The sequence below is a fragment of the Cyprinodon tularosa genome, unplaced genomic scaffold (assembly GCF_016077235.1).
Source record: "Cyprinodon tularosa strain WSP-4 unplaced genomic scaffold, ASM1607723v1 ctg62, whole genome shotgun sequence".
NCBI lineage: Eukaryota > Metazoa > Chordata > Actinopteri > Cyprinodontiformes > Cyprinodontidae > Cyprinodon > Cyprinodon tularosa.
This window is the reverse complement of record NW_024039363.1, coordinates 161,434-175,627: the sequence shown is the minus strand read 5'-3', so window position 1 is coordinate 175,627 and position 14,194 is coordinate 161,434.

The window sequence follows — 14,194 nt, the reverse complement described above, 5'->3', positions numbered from 1 at the left end:
TGTCTCACAGAACGTCGCAGAGAATGGAGAGCTCTGATGTCAGTGAGCCTTCGAACTGCTACTTGCCCCGCTACCTCTGTGGTGGTTCCTGATCCAGCCCCAACACCAGATCCCACATTGATGCAGCTGATGCAAAACGCTTGCCAAGGAGTACAGGAACTGACATCATCAGCTGAACCTGTCTCCCCATATCTCCTGTTCCCGGTGACTGTTGGTTAACACCAGGAATCACAACCTGTCTGCATTTGTGGACTCAGGTGTTGATACAGAATTCATGGATGAAGGGCTTGCTAGATGACTGGGGATAAGACTTCTCCCTTCGACAAATTCCTGCAAGGTTATTGCCTTAGATGGCCATCAAGTATATCCTTCTTCCCTTGTTGCTGAACCTGTTCAGCTTGTGTTAGGGGATAACCATTGTGAAAATTATATTTTATGATAATTGAATCACCTCAGGTCCTTATTGTTCTGGGTTACACATAGATTTGAAAATTTTAATGAATGCCGTGTTTTTGATGCTTCCGGACAGAAGCTAAAGTTGCGACCAGCATAGAAGGAAACTCTGGTGGTAAGTAGCTATTTTTATATTACTGTCTGTGCTTAATGTGGTTCCTAGTAAATCATGTGCCATTTCTGGAGATAAACCAATTTCCTACCTCTCTTTGGGGTTATTAAGGGAGTGTGCTTTTCTCGTTAATCCAGCCCTTCATTGCTAGCATGTTTAATTAGAACTGCTGGTAGCTGGAATTCTTACATGATTCCAGCTATTGCAATGGATGTAACAAAACATGCTACGAAGTTGCTCCGCAGTTCAGGGAGCGAGAAGAGTTTTATTCCCAAAATTGTACAGTAATGCTTTTTCATTAAACAGATGCCTTCTCCATTAGATTTAAATGACTGTGACGAGACGGGTAGCCTGGCTGGCTCAGAGGCTGGCAGCTCCCGTTCACAGCCTTTTGTTTTTGCCAAGGCAGGCAGAAATAGAATATCCCGGGCGAAGGTAGACAAATGTCACCGTGCACTTACCAAGTTCATTGTTTCACAGAATCAATAAGAGAATCAATAAGGAATCAAATTTTTTCACAGAATCGACAAGGGAATCGGAATCGTAAAAAACTTATCAATTCCCTACCCTTATCAGCACCTGTTCTGTTTTCCCCGATCCGGAGAGACGGTTTATCCTGGAAGTAGATGCATCCACTTCCATCCAAAGAGGAACTATGGTGTGGGGGATTGGGCACTGAAGACAGTTAAGCTAGCCCTGGAAGAATGGAGACATTGGTTGGAGGGTTCCAAATATCCATTCTTGGTGTCGACTGATCATAAGAAGCTTGAATACCTGAAGACTGCTAGGAGACTTTACCCCATACAGGGGTTAAGACCAAAATGTTCCCTATTCTTTGGACACTTTAATTTCTCTCTTTCTTAAAGGCCCGGGACTAAGAATGTAAAACATGACACACTGTCCAGGATTTGAGACGGACGAGGAGAGTTTACAGAGATAGCTTGTAAAAAAATTATTAGATTTTAAATACATCAAACACAGAGAGCATTTTGTTTATCAGTTTGTCCCTCGATCTCTCCTTTTGCAAGATCCTCTACAATATCTTAAAACACAATTAACTGAATTAATAACTGATCAACCAAATCAAATTTCCCAATCGAATATTTTGAAGTTGAAAAGATTTATCTTTGGCCCAAATATGACTGAAATGGCTTTAATTACAGGGCCAGATAAATATTAGATAATTTCTTAAATACAAGCAATGTTTAACTACTTCTGAAAAATATTTGAGTAAGGTTAATTTAGCATATACAGTAGTTAAATTAGTGATTTAGATAATAATTGTATTTCTTAAGGAGGTAAATTGGGGCCATAAAGTTTGTTAAAAAGAAAAAAAAATTGATCCTGAATATTTTATTTGCAGTGTTGGGTAAGTTACTTTAAAAATGTAATCCGTTACAGTTACAAGTTACCTTGTTTAAAATGTAATTGTAGTGTAACTTTTTCGATTACTTTTAAAAAGTAATGTAACTAATTACTTTTGATTACATTTTGGTTACTTTAAGGTTTTAATGAGTATTGACCCATGTTCAACATTTGATTTTTGAGAACTGAATGTGAACCTTAAAAAAGCACTAAGCTGAGAGGGAACTGCTGACAGGCAATCACAGGATGTCCACAAGAAGAGATGCCAGCACCAGGCATGTAAGATTTTCTCAGACTCCTCTCATTGGGCCATACTCTTTTCTGTTCCTCCCCCAGGCTCTACCATTTACGCAGTTTGCAGACTAACACAAGCAGGTTCAGAAACCACTTCTTTCCTACAGCAGTCACCTTATTGAACTCTTCCCAAAGACCAGTCTTTCCTTACCCTCTATCCATACCTACTAAGGATAGAGGGTAAGGAAACTATGGACTATCCATACTGTACCATCCCAACATTTGTACACTGTTCCTCTTCAATTCGCACCTGTACAGTCCTATCTACAGTGGCTCTGCACATACATGCATTTCCCCTAGGGGTAATTTATTTATTCTTCTGCACGTATCTATCAACCATCTTTTCTTACCCTAGCTGTGAATAACTGCATTTTATCTCTAAATACTGCATGCTGTACAATCTGCACACGTTGCACTTGATTAGATGCCAAACTGCATTTCACTACTTCATACATGTGCAATGACAATAAAGTGCTCTAGTTTAGTAATAAATAAGCAAAGTAAGACTTTTACATCACATTTTATTTTTCTTGATTTTTCTTTGCACACCCTTTCTTGTAAAATTAAACACGGCACAATACAGTGCATCAAGAATTAAGATGGACGATGGGTAGTAAAGTTAGTCATTGACCATTTAACAGTCAATGGAATGTTGACAAAAATAGAAGTGTTTGCAACAGATCATTCAAAATCAAAATGGTAAAAACAATAGTTTTCCAAAATCACACAATCACTGTGTTAGACAAGCAAAACAACTGTGGACACTACATCAACACCAAACAGTCAAATATTAGTAAATCAATACGCTTCGTCTATCAGTGAGTTGCACTTACCTCTAAATGTTTCCTCAGGTTTGACATGGATTGCTTCGACGTGGACAAGTTCTTGATAGCCGGCAAACACTTCTTGCACTGCACGGTTAAATTTGAGCCATTTTCACAGATGTAAATGAAATGCTCCCTAAATTTCCAGTGCTGGAAGGCCAGCGGGTTGCCAAAGAGCGAGCTGATTGGTTTAGTCAGAGAAATAAGCCAATGAGTTTCGGTTTACTCTTTTACAATCCCCTAGTTACCACTCAAAGCTGTGCATCCTGTGAAATAGGTTGAACCCTTGAGAAAAAACCGAAAACATAGGACTAATTTTCCAGCAGAATATACTAAAGTATGTCCACGTCTAGTGATGGTGAAGAACGAGGAATTGTGTATGTATGGGACATGGTGCGGGTCGGTTGTCTGCGGCGAGGGGGGGGGGGGTCCCTCTAACAAAATGAAGCTTACAATAACATTAAAATGTGTGAATGTCTGTGTGGAGAACCTGTTAGATGTTCTGAAGATTTGCAGTTCTGAGTTCAGTACTGATGAAACTGGCAAGTGTTTTTTTTTTTATCTAGATATTTTTACAAAGATTTAAACAGTCTGTACATAATCAAATGTTGATGTTTTGACACTATGTTTTGTATTTAATATACAAGTCTCTACCATGTTCTTCAGAATGATCTAGAGGATTAATGGTTCTCTTGAAGTTCTGTAAGGTTGTCTTCATCTAATGGGCACTCGACCTCAGGGATCACAACTGCACTGTTTTCTTTCTGGAGCACAGTCAATTCCTGGGTCCCGAAGGCCCTTCAAGCCCAGACACAGGAGCAATAATCAAAACAATGACAAAACTGAACAATTTCAATTTTTTTAATAGCATCTATTTGTGTATTGTTGAAATATATGTGCCAAAGGAAAACCTGCTGTGATCAAGGGCATTGGCTTGATTTCAACTTTGGTAAGGACACTATTGGTCTTTAGTTTCATTGTTCTGATGTCATTGGTCCTATGCAAAAATAAGCATGCTCTTTTTTATGCTTAACATTAGCATTAAAAATAATGTTTTTGTCTGACAATATTCTCCATCCAGAACTCCTCAAGAGGAAAAGTTTTTTGTTTCACCTGGTTTAATTTTTATGAAAAATCTTTAAGGAACCTTTGGCTATCAGATTATTAATCAATTCATTGAAAAAATTATCAACAGATTAATCAATTTGCAAATTAATAATTATTTGCAGACCTAATTTTATGGTAACATTCCAAACACATTTCTTACATAATAAATCTGATGTGGAGATAACAGCCAACCAAACAAACATGTTAATCAGGCAAACTATACTAAAATTAATGTGGCATTATTTGTGAGCTCCAACAGAGATCACAGAATCCAATTGCTGAACAAAATTAAACTCTCACCTGAAGCCACTTCTCTCTCTACCTGTGCTGCAACATCACCACTCATTGTTTGATTTTCCTAAATTCAGCTATATCAAATACAAATTGATATTTCTATTATATATAAATGAAAAAGCTGCTCTTTAATCTGTAATCAAAATGATTTCGACATCATCTGAAGCAATGAAGGGCCAACCCAGCAACTCTACATCATTATTACTGGATATCTGTGTTTCCTTCAATCAGATAATGTTTCTATTATACAAGTTTGTTTTCAGTAGTAAATGATTCAATGTAACACAACGTTTTATATCATCCTATGTTACATACTGCCTGACTGTTAAAATAGCTCCTTATATCTGATTTCTTTTTTAGTGGTATCATCTACAAAGCACAACACTAAGAATGAGCCTATGACTATTCAAATATAAAATAACTTTTAACAATTATATAAGACAATATAACACTGTCTTATCTGTAATGTTAAAGTATCCAAAATAAACAGCTGGATTCAAGCCTTTTTAACAGACATTAATATTTGTACTAATTTACTTATGGCCCTTGTGGAAACCTATGTAAAATAGAATCAATTAGTAAATAGTAAGTAGAAATAGTCAATTAAATAGCACTATTATTATGTAGAAAATAAAAAATAGCAGATGTTTAGGATCCATCTCGTATGTGAGTACTCTACTATTATCTATACCATTAAAAAAAAAAAAAACATCTGCTATTTATACCTGAACTGCCTCAAAGGGTCTTCAGAAACATATTTTGAGTTAAAATTATTAAGTTAAAAGTTCTCTTTTCTGTTGCTGTTGTTCAATAAACATACGTTTTAAGATAATTTCAGGCAAGAACATTATACTTTTAAGCATCACTATATGGCCCATTTACTGATTTTATGCGTAATTTTAAAAAAGATGCTCCGAAGTTGAGAGGCAAAGCTGTGTTTGAAGGACCACTGGCTATGATGGTGATTTTTTTGTTTTATTTGGCAAAACGTTCATTTGATTTATGTTTATTTTATATATATATATATATATATATATATATATATATATATATATATATATATATATATATATATATATATATATATATATATCTATATATATATCTATATATATATATATATATAGATATATATATAGATATATATATATAAATATATATAGATACATATACACTATATATATATCTATATATATATATATACATATATATAGATACATATATATATATATATATATATATATATATATATATATATATATATATATATATATATATATATATATATATATATATATATATATATATATATATATATATTAGAGGCTTTTCTTTTGTAGAGTCCCTTGAGTCTTACTTTGAAATCATATCAGGGCTTAGTTTTAAGGAAAGGGTCAAATCCAACAATGATACTTTATTATTATCCAATTGTTAAACCAGTGTTTTTTGCTGTTATTAGGTCAATAGATTAAGTGGCAAAGGGAGGCTTTTATTTTGAAATTTGCCATGGGGTGTGTTTTGAAAAGCCTCCTAGAGTCAAATTTCTAAAAACTGCTTGAGTATGGGTTATAATGTTCAGCCATTTGCTGCAATAAATATATGAGTATAATGTATAGGCTTTTTTTGTAGAGTACCTGGAGTCTTATTTTGAAAGTCTATAATGGATGTGTGTCAAGGAAAGAGTCATGATCAGCAGTGATATAGTATCCATTTCCAAATGTTAAATCAGTGTTTTCCCCCTTCATTAGATTAATGTATGCTGTATTAAAGTGACAAAGCTAGGCATTCCTTTGAAGCTCCGTCACCTTGACCTAGGGCTGGGCGATAATTCAATAACGATATATATCGATCGATAGACGTGTGGCGCAATAGAAAAAAAGAGGGTCGATAAAAGGTCGATAAAGAAACGCAGTTTTCCTTCCTTCTCATTGTAGACTATCATGTAGGTTTATGCTAGTCACTACTTCCTCCCAACCAATCACAACCACGGACCCAGGCACGCCGTCACAAAGTGCCGCCCTCTCAAACCACAACACAGAGGACATGAAGATGTCGCAGCAAGGAGAGGCGGAGGAAATTGTTCCAAAGAAGGGTTTTTGTAGTTTGCCAGTTTGGCAGTATTTCGGTCATGGCAAGTCGGAAAAAACAAACCACAGTCATCTGTAAAATGTGTAGGGAACCAGTGAAAATGAAGTCTGATAACTCAACCAATTTTTTTTTTTTATCATCTCAGCCGCTCACACCCACAGGAGTACGAGCTGTGTAGGCCCCGACGCGGCTCTGTATCGTCCTCCGAGGAATCTTCAGGAAAATATATATATTAGTGCTGTCAAAATTATTATTATTATATTAAAATTATTATTTTTTTAACGTGAGATTAACGCTATGTGGTTTTATGGTACAATTTTCCAAGTACATCCCGCTGCAGCCTGCGGGAAGGCGGGGCTATTTTCCCCCAGTGTATGCATTTTCCATAGGCTTCAAGAACGGAGCTCCTCAAGGAAAAAAGACGCTCATACACTGGGTAGCGCTAGTGCCTTTTCTTTAAGCCCCACCACCAACAAACAAGTTGAGTGTCTAGTAACTAGTAGCAACCTGAAATACTCTGAGAAAACAGATTACTGAGGTGAAATGGAATCTGCTACGGCACTCTTGCTGTCTGTGTACGCCACAGGTCGGTATCGTGTGTGTGTTGGTGGGTGTGTCTGTGTGTGGGTATGTGGGTGTGTGTGTTCTCATTTTTGTTAAGAGGCTGAAAAGTAACTTTCTAGATCATAGACTACCTCCATCTAGTGATGTCGGTCTATTGATTTTGATGTATTGATTGATAATTGTTCATTATTATCTTGGTTAATTAACATCTAATGTTAACTGTACTACATTTTATAGCAGTAGGGTAAAATGCTTGTCTTTGTTCAAAAGACTGTATTAACTGTAAAGACTGTCTTTTACATCAGCCTGTTTTCAGGGCCTTTTTTTTGGCTACATATTTGTTTTTTTTTTGCTACATGCCTCCCCATCTTCTTGCCATATGTTTCTATGGCATAAATCAGTGTCTGTGACCTGTTTTCATTTTAAAAAAAGAACATTGGCACAAACCTAGCCTGTATGTATTTTTTGTATGTCATCGAGAGTATTTAAATGATTTTCAATCAGAAAAAAAATTTGCGATTAAAATGCGATTAATCGCGAGTTAACTCAGGCATTGATGCGATTAATCGCGATTAAAAAAATTTAATCGATTGACAGCACTAATATATACACTATATTGCCAAAAGTATTTGCTCACCCATCCAAATTATTGGAATCAGGTGTTCCAATCACTTCCATGGCCACAGGTGTATAAATTCAAGCACCTAGGCATGCAGACTGTTTTTACAAACATTTGTGAAAGAATGGGTCGCTCTCAGGAGCTCAGTGAATTCCAGCGTGGAACTGTGATAGGATGCCACCTGTGCAACAAATCCAGTCGTGAAATTTCCTCGCTCCTAAATATTCCACAGTCAACTGTCAGCTGTATTATAAGAAAATGGAAGTGTTTGGGAACGACAGCAACTCAGCCACGAAGTGGTAGGCCACGTAAACTGACGGAGCGGGGTCAGCGGATGCTGACGCGCATAGTGCGAAGAGGTCGCCAACTTTCTGCAGAGTCAATCACTACAGACCTCCAAACTTCATGTGGCCTTCAGATTAGCTCAAGAACAGTGCGCAGAGAGCTTCATGGAATGGGTTTCCATGGTCGAGCAGCTGCATCCAAGCCATACATCACCAAGTGCAATGCAAAGCGTCGGATGCGGTGGTGTAAAGCACGCCGCCACTGGACTCTAGAGCAGTGGAGACGCGTTCTCTGGAGTGACGAATCGCGCTTCTCCATCTGGCAATCTGATGGACGGGTCTGGGTTTGGCGGTTGCCAGGAGAACGGTACTTGTCTGACTGCATTGTGCCAAGTGTAAAGTTTGGTGGAGGGGGGATTATGGTGTGAGGTTGTTTTTCAGGAGCTGGGCTTGGCCCCTTAGTTCCAGTGAAAGGAACTCTGAATGCTTCAGCATACCAAGACATTTTGGACAATTCCATGCTCCCAACTTTGTGGGAACAGTTTGGAGCTGGCCCCTTCCTCTTCCAACATGACTGTGCACCAGTGCACAAAGCAAGGTCCATAAAGACATGGATGACAGAGTCTGGTGTGGATGAACTTGACTGGCCTGCACAGAGTCCTGACCTCAACCCGATAGAACACCTTTGGGATGAATTAGAGCGGAGACTGAGAGCCAGGCCTTCTCGTCCAACATCAGTGTGCGACCTCACAAATGCGCTTCTGGAAGAATGGTCAAAAATTCCCATAAACACACTCCTAAACCTTGTGGACAGCCTTCCCAGAAGAGTTGAAGCTGTTCTAGCTGCAAAGGGTGGACCGACGTCATATTGAACCCTATGGATTAGGAACGGGATGTCACTTAAGCTCATATGTGAGTCAAGGCAGGTGAGCAAATACTTTTGGCAATATAGTGTATATATATATTTTCAGTTCTGGGCAGTTTCCCACGTAGTCTAGTCTTCAAAGTAATAACTCAGGTTAAAGCAGGAAACTAAGCTGAACCATAACGAGGCGCCAGCAGCACCTCTAGAAGAATGGGGGTGAGGAAAAAATACCCCATAGAAATGCTAGACTAAAGGGTGAGTTGATTTTTGTTTGGGTTTTTGTTCTTGTTGAGTAGAGTTTACATGGTAGCCCAGTCCTACAATATTTTAATTATCACAAGCTGGTGGTGTACTATTTCCAACCAAATAGGGTATTCTATTTATTTATATGTAATATTTATTTTGGTCACTTTTCTGGTCACTTTAGTTTATTCTATCTCAGCATTTAATAACATAACTCAGGTCTCTTCAGTTATTTTTCTTTAAAACAATTCTGTTATGGTTAAAAAAGTTGGTTAAATAAAGATTTAATTTGAAGTCTGTGTTTGTGTTCTTTATTAAAATTAAATCATTTAGCAATATAAAATGTACAGGCAGAGCTCCACATAAAATATGGTTTCAAATCTTTTCAATAATTATCGATATCGATCAATATGCATTTTTTTTTATCGATAAGCTTTTTTTTCTATATCGTCCAGCCCTACCTTGACCACACTTAACTAGCGTGACAGTTAGATGGCAGAATGCACATCACTATTAAATCTTAAGTCTCAGGCTTTTTTGAATGGGGAAAAAAACGCTCTGAACAAATGAGAGCTGAAGGGAAACTGTAAATGGTATTTAAAAAATGACTTCAGTCTGAGCAACAGCTATCCCTTTTCTTCAAATGGGGTTCATTTCATGGCTGTAGCTCATTCACAACCATAAGGGGAAGAATAAATAAAAACCTGCTTGTCTCATTAGATTACATAGAAATTCATGTAAACATGTTTCACTGTGAGTGTCAGTCATCCATGTACTTCAATTGTGCCCAATTTGGTGCATGTATGTCTTACAGAAAAATATTTATGACAACGTAAAAACACGTCAAATTTGTTTTGAGAAACAATCTAAATCTTACATAAATTCCAAATTCTACAAACTCATCAAAAATGGTGACTCTAGGGCAAAATAAGCAGCCGTGTGCGTGACTTTGAAACTTTAGATGCTTTTAAAAATAGGTCTCTCTCCCAATCTAGAAAATGGAGTCTCCCCCTCTGAGTGTCTGATTTTCCCTCAAACTTTGTGGTGCTTGAAGGCTGATTTTTGGAAAACAGTAGCAGTTATCAACATACTGTTTTCGGATTTTGAAAGATGAAAGATGTATCTACAAACTGAGCTTTAAAATGTGTTTCTATGTGAATGTATGACCACACAGCATATACTCAAATATATTTGATTTTTATGTCTTCTTTCTCCTCTCTCCCCATTCATTCCTATGGAATTTTTATGCATTTGTTTTTTTTTAAATTATGTCGCCATGGTAACAGCATGTGTATATACAAGTAGCACCCATCTCGAGAACGAGCTGGACGGTTTGATACCTATATATTGTGTGGGTGTGTCCTATGGAACATAACTCCACCCAAGCCCCGCCCATGCATCAAAGGACCCTGATGACATCATCACTGGTGAGATAAAATCCTATATGTACACCAGAAATTAACAAGAGGTATTCATATTTTCAAAGCTGAGAGAGAGAGCAGAAATCATTTTACCCACACCCCAGGTAAATGTGTTTCTTTGTCTTTTTATATTTAACATAAGAAATCCTGTTTGATTAATTGATCACACCAAGCAGTAAAAAACTGTCCACATCGTTAAAAATTTTCCACAAGATTTGAAAAAAATGGCAACTGGTTTTAAATGGGACGAGGTGGTTAGTCTTAACCCAGGGACCCTCAACAGTTTAGAAGAAGAGCAAATCGAAAAGATATCCAACATGTTTACCTTAACAGAAACATGGGAAATTGAAGGCAAATCATCAGAAGACATTATTCAGGTTTTCAAAATATTTCAGGCTCTACTGAAAATAAGGGGACACGAACTTTTGGAAACTCTAAACTTTCTTGAAGAAGTTGATAAAGAACAAATTGAGACTGTCCTGAAACTTCAAGCAAAAGTGCAATCACTGGAAGGCCAACTTCAGCTAGAAGTTTCTGAGGCTGATAGTAAAAAATACAAAACAGAAAGGGCAAATTTTGAAAATGCAAAACAAGAAATTGGCCACAAGAAAAAGAAAACAATGGCATTGAACAATAAGCTGAATCAAATATGTAAGCAGAAACAGAATGAAAAGCAGCTTAATGAATGTTTACAGGTACTTTGGGAAACTCAAGATAAAAACAAAGAACTAGAAAATGAGAAAACACACCTGACAAACTGCATTCAGGAATCTGAAAAGGAAAGAAATGAGTTAGAAGAAAAATACATCTGTTTAAGGAATCAGCTGGAAAGGTACATCAAAGACTTCAACACAAATACGGCAGCACAGACTGAATTACAAAATCTGAAAAAGGAGAATCAGTTAATGACTGAGATGGTAGACAAAACTGTATCTGAAGCTCGTGAGGAATGTAGGAGATTGCTCTGTGGGAAGGACGAAGTTATTTTAGCTCAAAAGAAAAAGATCACCCAACTAAAATATAATCTACGTTTAGCCAAGGACAACTTGGATCCATGCTTGTGTCCTAAATTGCAGCAGAGTATCAAAGAACGAGATGAAAGTAGCAGAATCGCAGAGTTGGAAAAGTCAGAGCAAGAGCTGCGCATCAGGGTCTCTGAACTTCAGGCACAGTCCTTGAGCCTAAGTGAGAAGATACTTAACCTTCAGCAAGACAGGGAAAAAGCCCAAGAGGAAAAAAGACAGGCAGAAGAAGAGAAAATAAAGGCAGAGAAAGAGGCAAAGATGCTACAATTAAAAATTATAGAGCTTGAGAAAGATAAAAGACAGACAGAAGACGAGAAAATAAGAGCAGAGGAAAAGGCAAAGATGCTACAATTAAAAATTATAGAGCTTGAGAAAGATAAAAGACAGACAGAAGACGAGAAAATAAGAGCAGAGGAAAAGGCAAAGATGCTAAAATTAAAAATTATAGAGCTTGAGAAAGATAAAAGACAGACAGAAGAAGAGAAAATAAGAGCAGAGGAAAAGGCAAAGAGGCTAAAATTAAAAATTATAGAGCTTGAGAAAGATAAAAGACAGACAGAAGAAGAGAAAATAAGAGCAGAGGAAAAGGCAAAGAGGCTAAAATTAAAAGTTATAGAGCTTGAGAAAGTTGTACCGAACGATAAAGAGAAGACAAAGAGGGAGATGGATATGCAGAATGAACAAATCAAGAACCTTAGGGATCTTATGGAGAAGCAGAATCAAACAATTAATTCACTTCAAAAGCAAATTAGGCTTCATGAAGAAACACAGCTTCATAAGATAGATAAGCTCCAAGACAAGATAAAAGAAGTCACCTCCACACTTTTGGATGACAAGTTTGGAGAGCAAGATAAATATCTAAAGAAAGTAGAAGAAATCCTATTTAACACTTCCAACAAGGCAACAGGAAGCCAATCGTGGTTTAACTTAGCTAAAAACACCATCAAGGATCTTCAAGCTCAGCTCAAAATAAAAGATAATGTGATAAAGAAATACACTAAAGGTCTTAATGATTGTTTGGATGAACAAAGGGTGTTGACCAGGAAGCATAATCAGGAATTAGCAGAGCTTCAGCGCAAGCTCAATTCAAAAATGAACGACCAGGATAAACTAATCCAAAAAGAAAAGGAGCTTGAGACTTTATTAGAGCGTTATAAGACAGCTGAAGCCACATCACAGCAAAAACAGAGAGACAATTTGGCTCAACAAGAGGATATTCTTAATAAACTGAGACAAGCTGAAAAAGAGATTGAAAAGCTGAAGACAGAGTCTAACAATTTGAATGAGAAACTTGAGTCAGCCAAACAGTCTATACAAGCATCTGAGGATAGAGAGCACAACCTGAGAAAGAATGTGGAAGAATTGACTGAGGAGCTTCAGAGCACTCAGAAAGCCATCCTGATGGAGAAGGAAAAGTACCAAAATGAAATCCTTCAGATCAATAAAAAGTACTTGCTAATACCACTGATAAAAAGGAGAGATACTCCATCTACTAGGTATCTACAAGAGCAAATCATGAGGTTGGAAAGAGAATTTGAGGAAAAAACAGAGAATAATAAAAAAACGATACGCTTTGAGATGAAAAAGAATTGGGAAAGCAAGGTGCAGGACTTACAAAAATCCCTGACGGAGAAAGTAGAAGAGAATAAATCTCTTCTAAAAAGACAAGCTACTCTCAGAAAACTTCTTGCCAAAGCTGAAGAGGATAAAAGAGCCCTTTATAATAATATTGAGTATGTTGTGAATGAAATATAAAATAAAAGGAAACAAAAAGCAGAACATAAAAAAGTAAAGATAAAAACATGGTAAAAGTGAGTTACAATGGCGACATTTCAAGGCAGCGGCCAAGACCAGCTCCTCTTGACAATTTCACACAATGTGCCGCTTAAAACGATAAAAACTAGACTTCAAACCCGCATCTATGATCGCCAATTCTGAATCTGAAAAGGAATAAAAATGAGTTAGAAGAAAAATACATCTGTTTAAGGAATCAGGTGGAAGAGTACATCAAAGACTTCAACACAAATACGGCAGCACAGACTGAATTACAAAATCTGAAAAAGAAGAATCAGTTAATGACTGAGATGGTAGACAAAACTGTATCTGAAGCTCGTGAGGAATATAGGAGATTGCTATGTGGGAAGGACGAAGTTATTTTAGCTCAAAAGAAAAAGATCACCCAACTAAAATATAATCTACGTTTAGCCAAGGACAACTTGGATCCATGCTTGTGTCCTAAATTGCAGCAGAGTATCAAAGAACGAGATGAAAAAATCAATAAGCTTACTAACAAACTGGAGCACTATAACCAGCATATTAATAAAACTCTGAATGACTTTGAGCTGTGGGGATTAAGAGAAAAGTGTGAAAACCTCCCTAACATCCTTCAGTCTGAACTAGAAGCTGCTTTGATCACTAGATCAAACCAAAGCTATGGTCGAAGAAAAAGACTTATTAGATATAACTTATTGGATGTTTAAGGAACCATAAGACACTACAAGTCTGGTATTTATGGCCTGAATTTAGCCTTTGAAGAATTTAAGGAGTAGAAACACAAGTTGAAAGTGAAAAAGTGTGATATGGAAGAATTGACCAGAGTGATTAATCATCTTGGGATAAGAGTGAAAGACCTTGTT